This window comes from Brassica napus, chromosome C7, assembly GCF_020379485.1.
Source record: "Brassica napus cultivar Da-Ae chromosome C7, Da-Ae, whole genome shotgun sequence".
Lineage (NCBI taxonomy): Eukaryota > Viridiplantae > Streptophyta > Magnoliopsida > Brassicales > Brassicaceae > Brassica > Brassica napus.
This window is the reverse complement of record NC_063450.1, coordinates 38,702,629-38,715,475: the sequence shown is the minus strand read 5'-3', so window position 1 is coordinate 38,715,475 and position 12,847 is coordinate 38,702,629. Positions and strand designations below refer to the sequence as shown.

The 12,847-nt window shown below is 30.9% G+C and overlaps 1 pseudogene; it reads left to right on the top strand.

Moving 5' to 3' along the window:
* The first annotated feature begins 11,886 nt into the window (after positions 1-11,886).
* Positions 11,887-12,847, top strand: part of LOC106408143 — a 37,483-nt pseudogene continuing 36,522 nt past the window's right edge.

The window sequence follows — 12,847 nt, the reverse complement described above, 5'->3', positions numbered from 1 at the left end:
TCAACATGGAGAGGGTTATGGGGGAAATGAAGCTAGTAGTAGTAATAATAATTTTGAGGATGGTCATCATAGTGAAGAACCGAATCATTTGCATAATGGATATAATTATCATCAAGATCATGAGCAGATGGTAGATCATGATAGGGTTCAAGATATGATTAGTGATGCATTTTTAGAAACAACTACAACAATAGCTGATGGAACTGGAAATGTAGAAGAACCTAATTTGGATGCAAAAAGGTTTTATGAAATGCTAGATGCTGCAAATCAACCAATCTACACTGGTTGTAGAGAAGGTCTCTCTAAATTGTCTCTAGCAGCTAGGATGATGAATATTAAAACGGATCATAATTTACCTGAGAATTGCATGGATGCATGGGCGGAGTTGTTTAAAGAGTATTTGCCAGAAGACAACGTGTCTGCTGAATCTTATTATGAGATTCAGAAATTGGTTTATAGTCTTGGGTTGCCTTCGGAGATGATTGATGTTTGCATCGACAACTGCATGATCTACTGGAAAGAAGATGACAAGTTAGAAGAGTGTCGATTCTGCAAAAAACCACGATTCAAACCGCAAGGCCGTGGGAGGAATAGGGTACCGTACCAAAGGATGTGGTACCTACCAATTACAGACAGATTGAAAAGATTATATCAATCTGAGAGGACTGCTGCATCGATGAGGTGGCATGCGGAACATGTCCAGAGAGATGGTGAGGTTGCACATCCATCAGACGCAAGAGCGTGGAAACATTTCAACAAGGTACACGCAGATTTTGCTACAAATATTCGGAATGTCTATCTTGGGTTATGCACCGATGGATTTTCTCCATTTGGAATGTCTGGTAGACAATATTCTTTGTGGCCAGTCATTCTTACGCCGTACAATTTACCGCCGGATATGTGCATGGAACAAGAATTTCTATTTTTGACCATATTAATCCCTGGGCCGAAGCATCCAAAACGGTCTCTTGATGTTTTTCTTCAACCGTTGATAGAAGAGCTAAAGCAATTGTGGTCAGAAGGGGTGTGGACGTACGATTGTTCCTTGAAAAACAATTTTACGATGCGAGCAGTTCTGCTGTGGACGATAAGTGATTTCCCTGCTTATGGGATGTTGTCTGGCTGGACAACACATGGAAGATTATCTTGTCCATATTGTCTTGGATCGACGGATGCTTTTCAACTGAAGAATGGTAGGAAGAGTTGTTGGTTTGACTGTCATCGTCGCTTTCTTCCACTTGCCCATCCGTACAGAAGAAATAAGACATTGTTTCGGCACAAAAAAATTGTCAGAGACGGTCCTCCTCCATATCTCACCGGCCAGCAGATCGAAGCAGACATTGATTATTACGGAGCTCAGGAAACAGTTAAAGTTGGAGGAAATTGGCATGTTCCTGGAAATATGCCTGATGGATATGGTGTGTCTCACAATTGGCATAAGAAGAGTATATTTTGGGAGCTACCCTATTGGAAGGATCTTCTCTTACGCCACAATCTGGATGTCATGCATATTGAGAAGAACTTTTTTGAGAACATCATGAATACATTACTTAACGTCCCTGGGAAGACAAAAGATAACAAAAAGTCAAGGATGGACTTACCTGATATTTGCTCAAGAAGTGAGTTACATATCAAGAGCAATGGAAACGTTCCTGTTCCCATCTTCCGGTTGTCATCAGAAGCCAAAACAACCTTGTTTGACTGGGTTGCATCAGAAGTTAAGTTTCCTGATGGTTATGTTTCAAATCTGTCAAAATGTGTTGAACGAGGTCAAAAGTTCTCCGGAATGAAGAGTCATGATTGTCATGTGTTTATGCAACGACTTCTTCCATTTGCTTTTGCCGAGCTCCTTCCAGCAAATGTCCATGAAGCACTTGCAGGTAATTATAAAACGTTAATATATATACATATGTTATGAAATGTTATTAATTTGATTACTTTTGCAATATACAGCCATCGGCGCTTTTTTCAGAGATCTCAGCACACGTACGTTCAAGGAAGAAGTCATCGAACAACTTCATCATAACATTCCGATCATATTGTGCAACCTGGAGAAGATATTTCCTCCTTCATTTTTTGACGTCATGGAGCATCTAGTTGTCCACCTACCATATGAAGCATTGCTTCGTGGACCTGTTCACAACGGATGGATGTATCCGTATGAGCGACAGATGAAACATTTGAAGGGGAAAGCAAGAAATCTTGCAAAGGTGGAAGGTTCAATAGTTGCGGGAAGTTTGACAGCCGAAACATCTAACTTCACATCATACTACTTTGCTCCAACTGTTCGTACGAGGAAAAGAGTTCCTAGAAGATATGATGATGGTGGAGTACCGACATCATATCCAATTGATGGTGTTCCTGACATTTTCTGCGAAATTGCAAGGTTTGGTGGTAAAACGAAAGAAGTATGGTGGTCATGTGAAGAGGATAAACATAGTGCCCACACTTATATTCTGCTCAACTGCGAGGATGCAATGACCCGTTACTTTGAAAGGTAAATATTTTTGTGAATGTTAATTATATGAATTGCAGTTAATTATGTATGACTTGATTATTTGTTTAATTTGCAGCATGTTTGTATCTCAAGTTGAAGAAGCAATACCAGGAATATCTGCAACTGATGTGGAGACACGTAAAGATAAGCACTTTGTCAAGTGGTTAAAATCACAGGTACGTAATATATCTCATACATTGATTAATTAAGTAAGTGTTTTGATACTTCAATATTAATTAAGAATAACTGCTTTTTGCAGGTTGATTACGACGATCCTTATTATCCCGTATGGTTTCACGAATTGGTTCAAGGTCCAGTTGCAAAGGTCACCACATCACCTATGTATTTCACACGAGGATTTACCTTTCACACATACGAGTATGGGAGACATCGGGCAACGAGTAACTACGGAATATGTGTGAAAGGTGAAACGGACTTTTACGGGATCTTGCAGGAGATTATTGAAGTGGAATTTCCGGGGTTATTGAAGCTAAAATGCGTCCTCTTCAAATGTGAATGGTTCGATCCTGTTGTGAACCGAGGGATTCGGTATAACAAATTTGGTGTTGTGGATGTCAATTTTGGGAGAAGATACAACAAATTTGAGCCTTTCATTTTAGCTTCACAAGCCGAGCAAGTAAGCTTCCTTCCTTATCCTCGGCTTCGAACTTCCGGGATAAACTGGTTAGCTGCTATCAAAATTACACCTCGTGGACGCATTGTCGCTGGAGAAGAACCGCCCTTGCAAGAAGAAGACGCTATCAATGAAGTTGAGGTACCAGAACAACCAACTGATGAAATCCTTTTGATCGACCCGCAAAACTTTCAATATGAAGATATTCCCGAAGATGCGACAGATGAAGCACGTGAAGACGAGTTCGAGAGAAGCGACGATGATGATTGTAATGATAGTGATGAGAACGAAAACGATTTAGAGTGATGTAATATTGATGAGAACGAAAACGATTTAGAGTGATGTAATATATGTCTCTGATGTTGTATTTCTCTATTGTAACGTATGTTTAAAGAAATATTGTTTTTTTACCATCCTAATGTATGTGTAACAAATGTTGTTTTATATAATATGTATTTGTGTTAATTTTAAAAAAATTATTTGGAGTTTTAGGGTTTTAGAGTTTAAGTTGGAGAAAGAGCACAAAGTAGTAGAGAAGAAGAGATATGATGTTAGATGATATGTGACTTTGGGGTTTAGGGATTTCATTCTCGGTGTTTAGGGTTAAGCGTTGTAAAATCGTCGTAAACCGATTTTTCGACGTAATTTCGTCGTAAATGGAAAAACGCGGGCCTGGTAACTTCGTCGTAAACGTGGGCCTTGTAAATTCGTCGTAAACCAATGTTTCGACGTAATTTCGTCGTAAATCGAAAAACACGGGCCTGGTAACTTCGTCGTAAATGGAAAAACACGGGCCTGGTAACTTCGTCGTAATGTTACGAGGAAGTTACGAGGAAACCGTTTTTATATATATGGGAGAAGTCGAAGATACGAGCACTGCTCGTATCTTCCTCCCTAACTCCTCTCCCCCTCTAAGGTAACTTTCTCTCTCTATCTTTTTTTTTTTTTTTTATAGTTTAGGTTGTTAGTTTAGGTGATTAGTTTAGGGAATTAGTTTAGGTGATTAGTTAACGGAATTAGTTTAGATGATTAGTTTAGAAAATTATTTTAAACAATTCGTTTAGGATATATATTAATTTAATTTTTTTAAATTTTCTAGATGGCTCCTAGACCGAGACCAGCAGCTCCTGCACCTACGTATGCGGATTTGTTTGGCGATGGATCTTCCTCTAGCGGTCCATCGTCTTCTTCCGGGACAGTTCCAGACTCTCACACATCTCGGAGAGTTCCTTCGACCCCTCCTCCTCTTCCATCTCAGATGCCTCCCCCACGAGCTCCACCTGTCGCCCCGGATCAGCCTGCCCCACCGGCTGCAGTTCATCCCGATTTGCGGGTGCCAGCTCATGCACCATTCGCAAGATACACCGTCGAGGATTTGCTTGCCCAGCCCGGACGAGAGGGTTTACACGTTCTGGACCCCGATAGACCCCCGGGTACTTATTGGTAAGTACATAAAATTATTAATTTTAAATTTAAAATCTTTGATCAATTTTTTTAACAAATTTGTTATATTTGCAGGTTTGGGGCTAACAACCGTGTTAGCCGGAGCGTTTCAGAGACGATGAAGGGATATTATGACGGCCCTTATCCCAACTGGACCATGACTCCCGATCACGTCAAGACGACGTGGTTTAAATGTTTTGCGGTAATTATATTTACATATTATTAATATTTATATTGTTAATTAAATAATTATTATTTTTTTTTCTAATCTTTTAAAATGTTTGTTTTTTCAGCAAAGGTGAAACTGGTCCGTAGGAATCACCGAGAGGGTGAAGAGCGAATTTATTGCAAAGGCGAAAACTCGTCTTTGCAACACCGTCTCCGATTGGAAGGACAAGTGGGAGATTTACGGCTATGAGGGGAAGCCGAGCGGGGTCACAAAGGAAGCATGGGATGGCCTCATCACCTATTGGAACGAACCCAGCTCCATCCGCAAAGCCAACTCCTGCTCCGCTTCCCGAAGAACGAGGGATAAAGATGGCCATTTGCCCATGGTTCATAGATCCGGCCAAAAACCCATGCCGGAATTCGTCTCGAAGCTGTAAGTTTTATTTAAATTTATAATTTTCATTATTTTAAACTTGTATTTATTAATTATATTTAATTTATTAATTATTGTTGTTTATTAGTTGGAGAAGACGGGAGTTTTGCCATCTCTCTCGGACTTATTCAAGATGACTCACGCCTCACCAGATGGGGTTTTTGTGGATCCTGCATCCGAGAAACTCTTCAACGCTGTGGCGTCTCGGGTTGAAGAGCAAGAGACGCAACTTACCCAACAGTCTGCAGATGGATTACCCGTCAAGTTGTCAACCGTAGAGGTCGACCGGATCTTCGAGGAGGTAAAATTTAATAATTTTAATTTTTTTTCTTTATTTTATTATTAACTCTAAATACGGTTTTATATATATACATATAGGTGGCTCCTAGAAAGAAGGGAAGGACGGTTGGAATAGGTTCCGTTAACGAAGTTGCAAGGGCGACTTCGTCATACTATTCGAGACGGGACCAGGACAACGACCGGATGCAGGCTCGCATGGATACCCAGCAGCAGCGTTTGGACTCTCTCGAGGGTTTGCTGGATGTGATGGCGGTGGGAAATCCAACTTTGCAGAGAGCTTTGGCGGAGAGACGAGCAGCTCTCGGGATGAGCCAGCCGGATCCCGAAGCAGGAACGTCTACAGACCCGAACCCCTCAGCCAACTACTTCGATGACCATGATGTTGGCCTTTAGTTTCCTTTTTTAATTTCTTTTGTTTTGTATAAAAAATTTAAATTCTATTTAATTAATGAATTTATAGTTTTAAAAAAAAATTATTTGGTTTCATATTTAATTTTATTTCAAATATTTTAAATTTTAAAATTATTGTTTTATAAAATTTATATAATTATTATAATTAATTAATATTTTAAATATGGAGATGTAAATTCGTTGTAAAATTCCACGTTAAGTCCTCGTAACGTTTACGAGGAATTTACATGAAGTCGTTGTAAAGTCCTCGTAAAATTTACATCGACTTTACGTGGAAGCCTTACGTGGCTTTTACAACGAACTATTACGAGGTATTTACATCGTCGTTTACGAGGGCATTACGACGAATAGTTTCCTTCCGCTTTACGAGGAATTGACTTCCTCGTAAACGTAACTAGGACTTTACGACGAAACCTCCGTTACGACGAGCGTTTAACAACGAAACGCGTATCGATGTTAATTCGTCGTAAAGCCCCTATTACGACGAATTTACAACGAATACCGCCCTCGTAAAAAATATGTTTTCTTGTAGTGTATACTTTTCATAAAAAAACAAATAATTTTAAATTCGTTATGTTATAGTTTGAGTTTCAAGCATTGTTTTCATATCCGACCCAGATAAGTGGTTTGAACAGATAGACACGACGATCAGTATATAATCCGTATATAGTATATGTTAACACATATAATTTGTTAATATTATTAATTTCTTAAATTTATCTAAAGTTCTATATAAATATACATAAATGAGAATCAAAATAGTGATGACAAAAAAGAGAGAATCAAAATAGTATAATTTATCCATTTAGACCCGTTCTCCATTATTTTAAATGATTTTTAATGTTTAAAACTAGATATAATTTTTAATGATAAAAATATACTTGACAATATTTTGCTAACAAATATAATTTTGTTTCGACGAATTCCAAAAAAATGTTATTGATATGTTAAGTTAAAAGATTTCATACACATTAATAGATTGTTTGTTAACATATTTGTTTACATATTCTCGTATTTTGATGTATTTATAATATCAGTTTTAAATAATAAATTTTCATTATAATTTTTTAATAAAAGTATAGGAAATTGTTGTAAATAATATTTAGGATAATAAATATAGTAGTGCATTTTGAAAATGAAATTAAAAGGGAGAAAAATTATATATTTAAGAAAATATTTCACTTTTTATATTTAACTTCTACTAAATTGTGCGGGATGAATGTTATATAGAACTATTTTTTATCTATTATTTTGTTTTTGTAACATTTACGTATTATGTATATAATTAAATTAGAGTAAAAACATAAATCAAAACAATACATATTGTTTATTTACGATACGTTTTTAGTAAATAAATCAAAACAATCATTTTATTTATTTTATATGGTATATAACTAAATTTCAATGACATGGACATAGATATATAGTATATTTTAATATAAATATTTATTATTGAGAATTCATACTCATATGATAAACATAAAATTTCTAATGTGTGATTTTGTGAATGCAAATTTCAAATGAAAATATTAAGGTTTCGATACTTTTTCAATACAAATTTAGAAATTATGATATTTAAGTGTTTTTTTCTATGTTATATAGTTTAATTTTAAACTATATTAATATATAATATGAATATCTAGTAAATGAGACTTCATATTCATACGATTTATGATCATTTGTATCTTGTTATTACCAAAAAAGTTAAACAATTGATCACAAAATTTTAGTGTGAGCCATTTATCGTTTTTAGTAATTTATAGTCGTTTTAAAAATTCAAAATATAGTATATAAGAAATTTGTTTTTTAATTATTTGATTAATGTGGTGGTTTCATATCTTTTAATAATATAAAATTAAAAAAGAGCTAAGATACAAAATTATTATCAAATATTTATTATTCATAATCATTGATTGTCATATTTACATTAATTATATTAGGAAATACCGTAGCTTTTATTTAAGGAAATTGCGAGAATATTTTTTGTACACTATTTATCAATTTAATAGTTAGTTTAATAAAAAGTATAATATAAGTTAAGAAGAACTAACCTATTTCTCTAAGAATTCTGAATTTTATTCTCATGGTGACAAGTGGCTACAAAATAATGTTGTAATGTTTCTCAATTAATATATAAGAGATTGGCGGAAATAATGATTTAATTTTGATACATTTAAAAGATATTATATTTGATTATGTACTGGTTTAATTTTGATCAAAAGTTATGTAAGGGAAAAAATGTACTTGATATTTACGAAAAGTGATTGAGAAGGACTTAGCAAATAAATGTGATTGAGAGAATTCATCATTGTTACCATAGTAAACTATAAATAAATATCTCAATAGCATGTGTTATTATTAATGTAGGACCATTCATTTGGATTGCAAAATAGCATAAGTTGCCTTTTGTTTAAGAGCCCAAAGGAAATTTTTGTCACGTGCATTTATTAGTTAGTTGCATACTTTAAAAACTTTAAAATGTCTCTTTTCTAATTGGCCGAATATATAGTCGGTAAAATATTTAAGAAAATTCAAAAAAAAAACAGTGGCACAACAATGTAAATAACTTTAAAAACTAAAGGCATAATCTTAAGAAAGATTTTACTTTAATAGTATAGACAATGGCCGAATCCTAAGAAAGATTTTACTTTAATAGATATTTAATAGATATTCCGTAGAACAAGACTCCTGTATGGCTAGTTATCAATTTGAGTCAAAAATATATTGTACTGTATAGGTTTCTGTAGAGTTAAAATATATATTTTGGTTGGAGAATACAGTAGTTTAGCATTTGTATAATTATTTTATAAAACTTTTTAAATTGTATGTCTATTTATAACACCTATCACCAATTTTACATTCTAAATTTTACTTTATAAAACATATACAAAATATTATATTCAAAAATAGGAAAAATTTTATGTTTACCACTTTCATTGTACCACTTTTAATCTTTACCACCACTAAAGGTATATTTTCAAATATATCTTCTTTATCTAATTAATTGATGTATTTGTAATATTCGTTTATATTATATTCATTAAGTAAATATTTCTTTTTTTGCATCTTAAACTATCTATTTTTTTTACGAATGTGTGATATCATATAAAAAATATAAAAAAATGAGTATAGAGTTAATTAGATAATTTTAAAAACAGAAATTTTTCTTTCGTGTGCGATATCATATAAATAATGATCCGCCCACTTAACAAAAATCATGATTATTTTATGTGTAATTTTTTTTTATTTTGACCATTTCCTCAAAACTATATTAAATTTTACATATTTTAATTAGAATATTTTTAATATCTTTACCTTTTTATTTGAAATGCAACTCAATATTTTTTTAACAATTATAACAAAATATTTAAAAAATATTTTTAGAATTTGTTTGAAAAATATGAAAATTACATTTTAAATTAAAATTATCCTAAAATATGATAAGTTTTGATGTAAACGAAAACTCAAATTATGTCAAAAATAATGATATTCAATGATAATAACAATTTTAATTGATTATTTTAAAAAAAATACATTTACAAAAATATTGTTTGAAAGAAAATTCATTTATCTTTCAAATATAAAATGAAAATATTTTAATTAAATAATAAAAAATATAAATAAAAACCATAAATTTAGCAAATGACAACTAAGTTATATTATGCTAAAATTTTTTTTCTAACAATTTATCAAATGACAAATGAGTTATGAGCAAATAATACCATATAATTTTTAAAAACATAGCCATTCTTAAATATTTTTTGAATAAATAATTATTTTTAAATTTAATCAACTGAAAATAATATCCGTACAATTGTGTGAGTCAAATTCTAGTTTTATTGATGCATGTTATATATTAGTGCTGCATATTTTAGGTAACATATTAATGATGCAGGTTTTTAAAAATCTCCATTATTAAAATTATGCACGTAAGGATAACTCATGAGTTTTTTTGGTTGATTAAATGACATTATGTCCAAATTTATTTAATGATATTTCATTAAGATAACTGAAAAAGACAAACAATAAAATATGAAGTTTAAATTCATTTAAGCATATTTCATTAATGTAACTCAAAAGACAAGTAATAAATTAGGCAGTTTTATTCGTTTTATGATATTTCATAAATGCAACTGAAAAAGACAAGAAAAAAAAAAGGAGTTTAATTAATGAAATAAGAACATTTTCAAATGGGTACTTCTCTTTTAATAATATAGATGATTCATACCCTTATTATCTATATATATAATAAGTTATTATTTAAATAAAAAATAATAAAAAAATAAAAAATAATTTTTTTATGTTTTTGAATTATACTTTTTCAAATTCGAACTTTTATAATTTTTTTTTTTGAATTTTTTTTCAAAATTTCTTTTTGAAAATCGAAAAATTATGTTTGAAACTATTTTTTTAATTTTGTATATTTTTTAAGTATTTATTTATATATTTATTAGAATTCTAAATTTCACATTCTAAAAATCTTAACCCACCCCTTAACTCTAGATTAGTTAACCCTAGAGGTATAAATGTATTTTACCCTTTATTAAAAATGAGGATAAAAGTGATTAGTGTAAACATGAAAAATGTTACTATGAATATGATATTTTTGGCAATTTCCTTCAAAAATTGGATGAGAAAATAGAATCATATGAATCATCTCCGTATTTGGTACTTTCGCAAATCTTATGAATGAATGTGATGAATGTTCTATTAAAATTTAATTAGCGATTTGAAAAATAGATTATGATATGGGTTATGTAGGATTGGTTTTTAAAAATCTCATGTCTATGTTGTTTTTATTTACAATTTATTAAAGGGCAATAATGTTTAACCGAAATCTATCTTCATAATGTTACACAAAAAATGGAAAAAATAGCTAATCTATCTATTTCATATTAAGTGTTGTTTAATATTTTTGCACACTAAGAGCATCTCCAAAAAATCTCTATTTTAGAGTTTGAAAAATTCAATATTTGAAGTTTCAATGTGTTTTTCTCCAAAAGCAAAATTTCAAATCTAACTTCAAAGTTGTTTATAATTTATGCTATGATCCTTATATTTGTCATAATTAATGTAAATCCATAAAACTTTTATAAATAATTAGCACATATGTAAAAACATAACAATAATATTAATTAATAAAAAATTTAAACTAAAATATAAAATTATCAATAGAATGAAGGGTGTACAGTTTTTCTTTATATGAAGGGTGTACAGTTTTTCTTCACTTTTAACCTTCAGAAATACATAATTAAATATCAAACTACGAGCAAAATACCACATTATTCCATAAAATTATTTTCATAATGTTCCATCTTCGGTTATACAAAATTTGTTTGGACAACACTTTAGAGGTTCCGGAGAAAATTTATTAGACTATTAGTGTTGTTGTAATATTTCAATTTGTGTAATAATTATGTTTTCATGTATCTTTTTAAAAAAAATTTTATTCACTTTCTTTTGTAATATTCTTGTTGTCTAATTCTAGGTTTAAAATATTACAAATCCTGTTTTAAAATTTTTATTTAATTTTATGTCTAAAATTTGAGTTTATAAAAATAAATTTGAAAACTTTATGATATACAAAAGTTTTAATGATTAAAACGATAAATGAGAAAATACTTAAATATCATAAATGTGATGTGTAATTAATTATAAGGATCAAAATGCAAATAAAAAGATGAAACTTCAAATTTAGAGTTTTGAGTAGTGAAACTCTAAATTTGAAGTTTTGAAATTTATTTTTGGATAACAAAAAACTCTATATTTGAAGTTAGAGAGTGTCTTTTGAAGATGTTCTAACTAAGAAAATTGTCAAATTTTCTGTTTTACATCTATTAATATAGTTTTATGTTTTGTTTTATTAATTAATGAATTAAAAAGAGTAAAAATTGAACAATTGATTAAATATGTGAATTAGAACGCAAAACGACATGAAACAAAAATTTAAATCCTAAAATGACACTTGATATAACGTAGTAAGTATAGACCACACAAATTACAACACATGTTTCATGATGATAAATAGCATTGGCTATATAACCCAGTTTCAATGAATCTCTTGAGAAACACATCTATAATTTAGCAAGCCCTTTATCAAAAAAAAAAAAAAAACACATCTATAATTAGAAACAGAGAACAAATACTTAACAGTAAAGAGAAACAAGAGACAATGTCTATTTCTCTCTATCTCGTCGGTTCTCTAATCCTTGCACTCGTCTTCATAATCTTCCCGAGACTGGTCAAATCAAACTCCAAACTTCCTCCGAGCCCTCCAAAGCTTCCGATCATCGGAAACTTGCATGAGCTGAGAGAATTGCCACATAAGTCTCTTTGGAGTCTCCAAAGAGACTTTTTTTTTTTTTTTTTTTTTTTTCAGTTAAAAAAAAAAGTCTCTTTGGAGACTGTCCAGAAAGTATGGTCCCGTGATGCATCTGAAGCTTGGTGCAATCCCAACGGTCGTAGTTTCTACTCCTGAAACAGCAAGACAAGCTCTTAAAGTCTTTGACCTCAATTGTTGTAGCCGTCCACCATTGGCAGGTACTATAACTATTATGATATATTCCATATTTTAAATATAATATTATCATTATTTTTTAAAAAATACTCTTTTATGTTAAGTGGAAAAAAATATTTTTGTGTTAAAATATAAATTACAATTTATTTAAGTTTTACTTGTTACTATTTTTTAAATGAATTTTGTTGTTTACGAAATATAATTATAAAAAAACAAAAATATGAAATAAAATGGTGGGTGTTGAGTTTACAAAAATAAAATTATTATATAAATATAAAAAATGAAAGAATATTGAATTAATAGCTGGAAGAAAGAGGAGATAATGCTAAATGTTAAAAGTGTAAATTATGGGGTTGAATAACAACAACCCTTGTACATAGCCTTATAGTATTTTACAAGTTTTTCTATCAAACATGTAAAACATTTTGATCATTAGGAGACAAT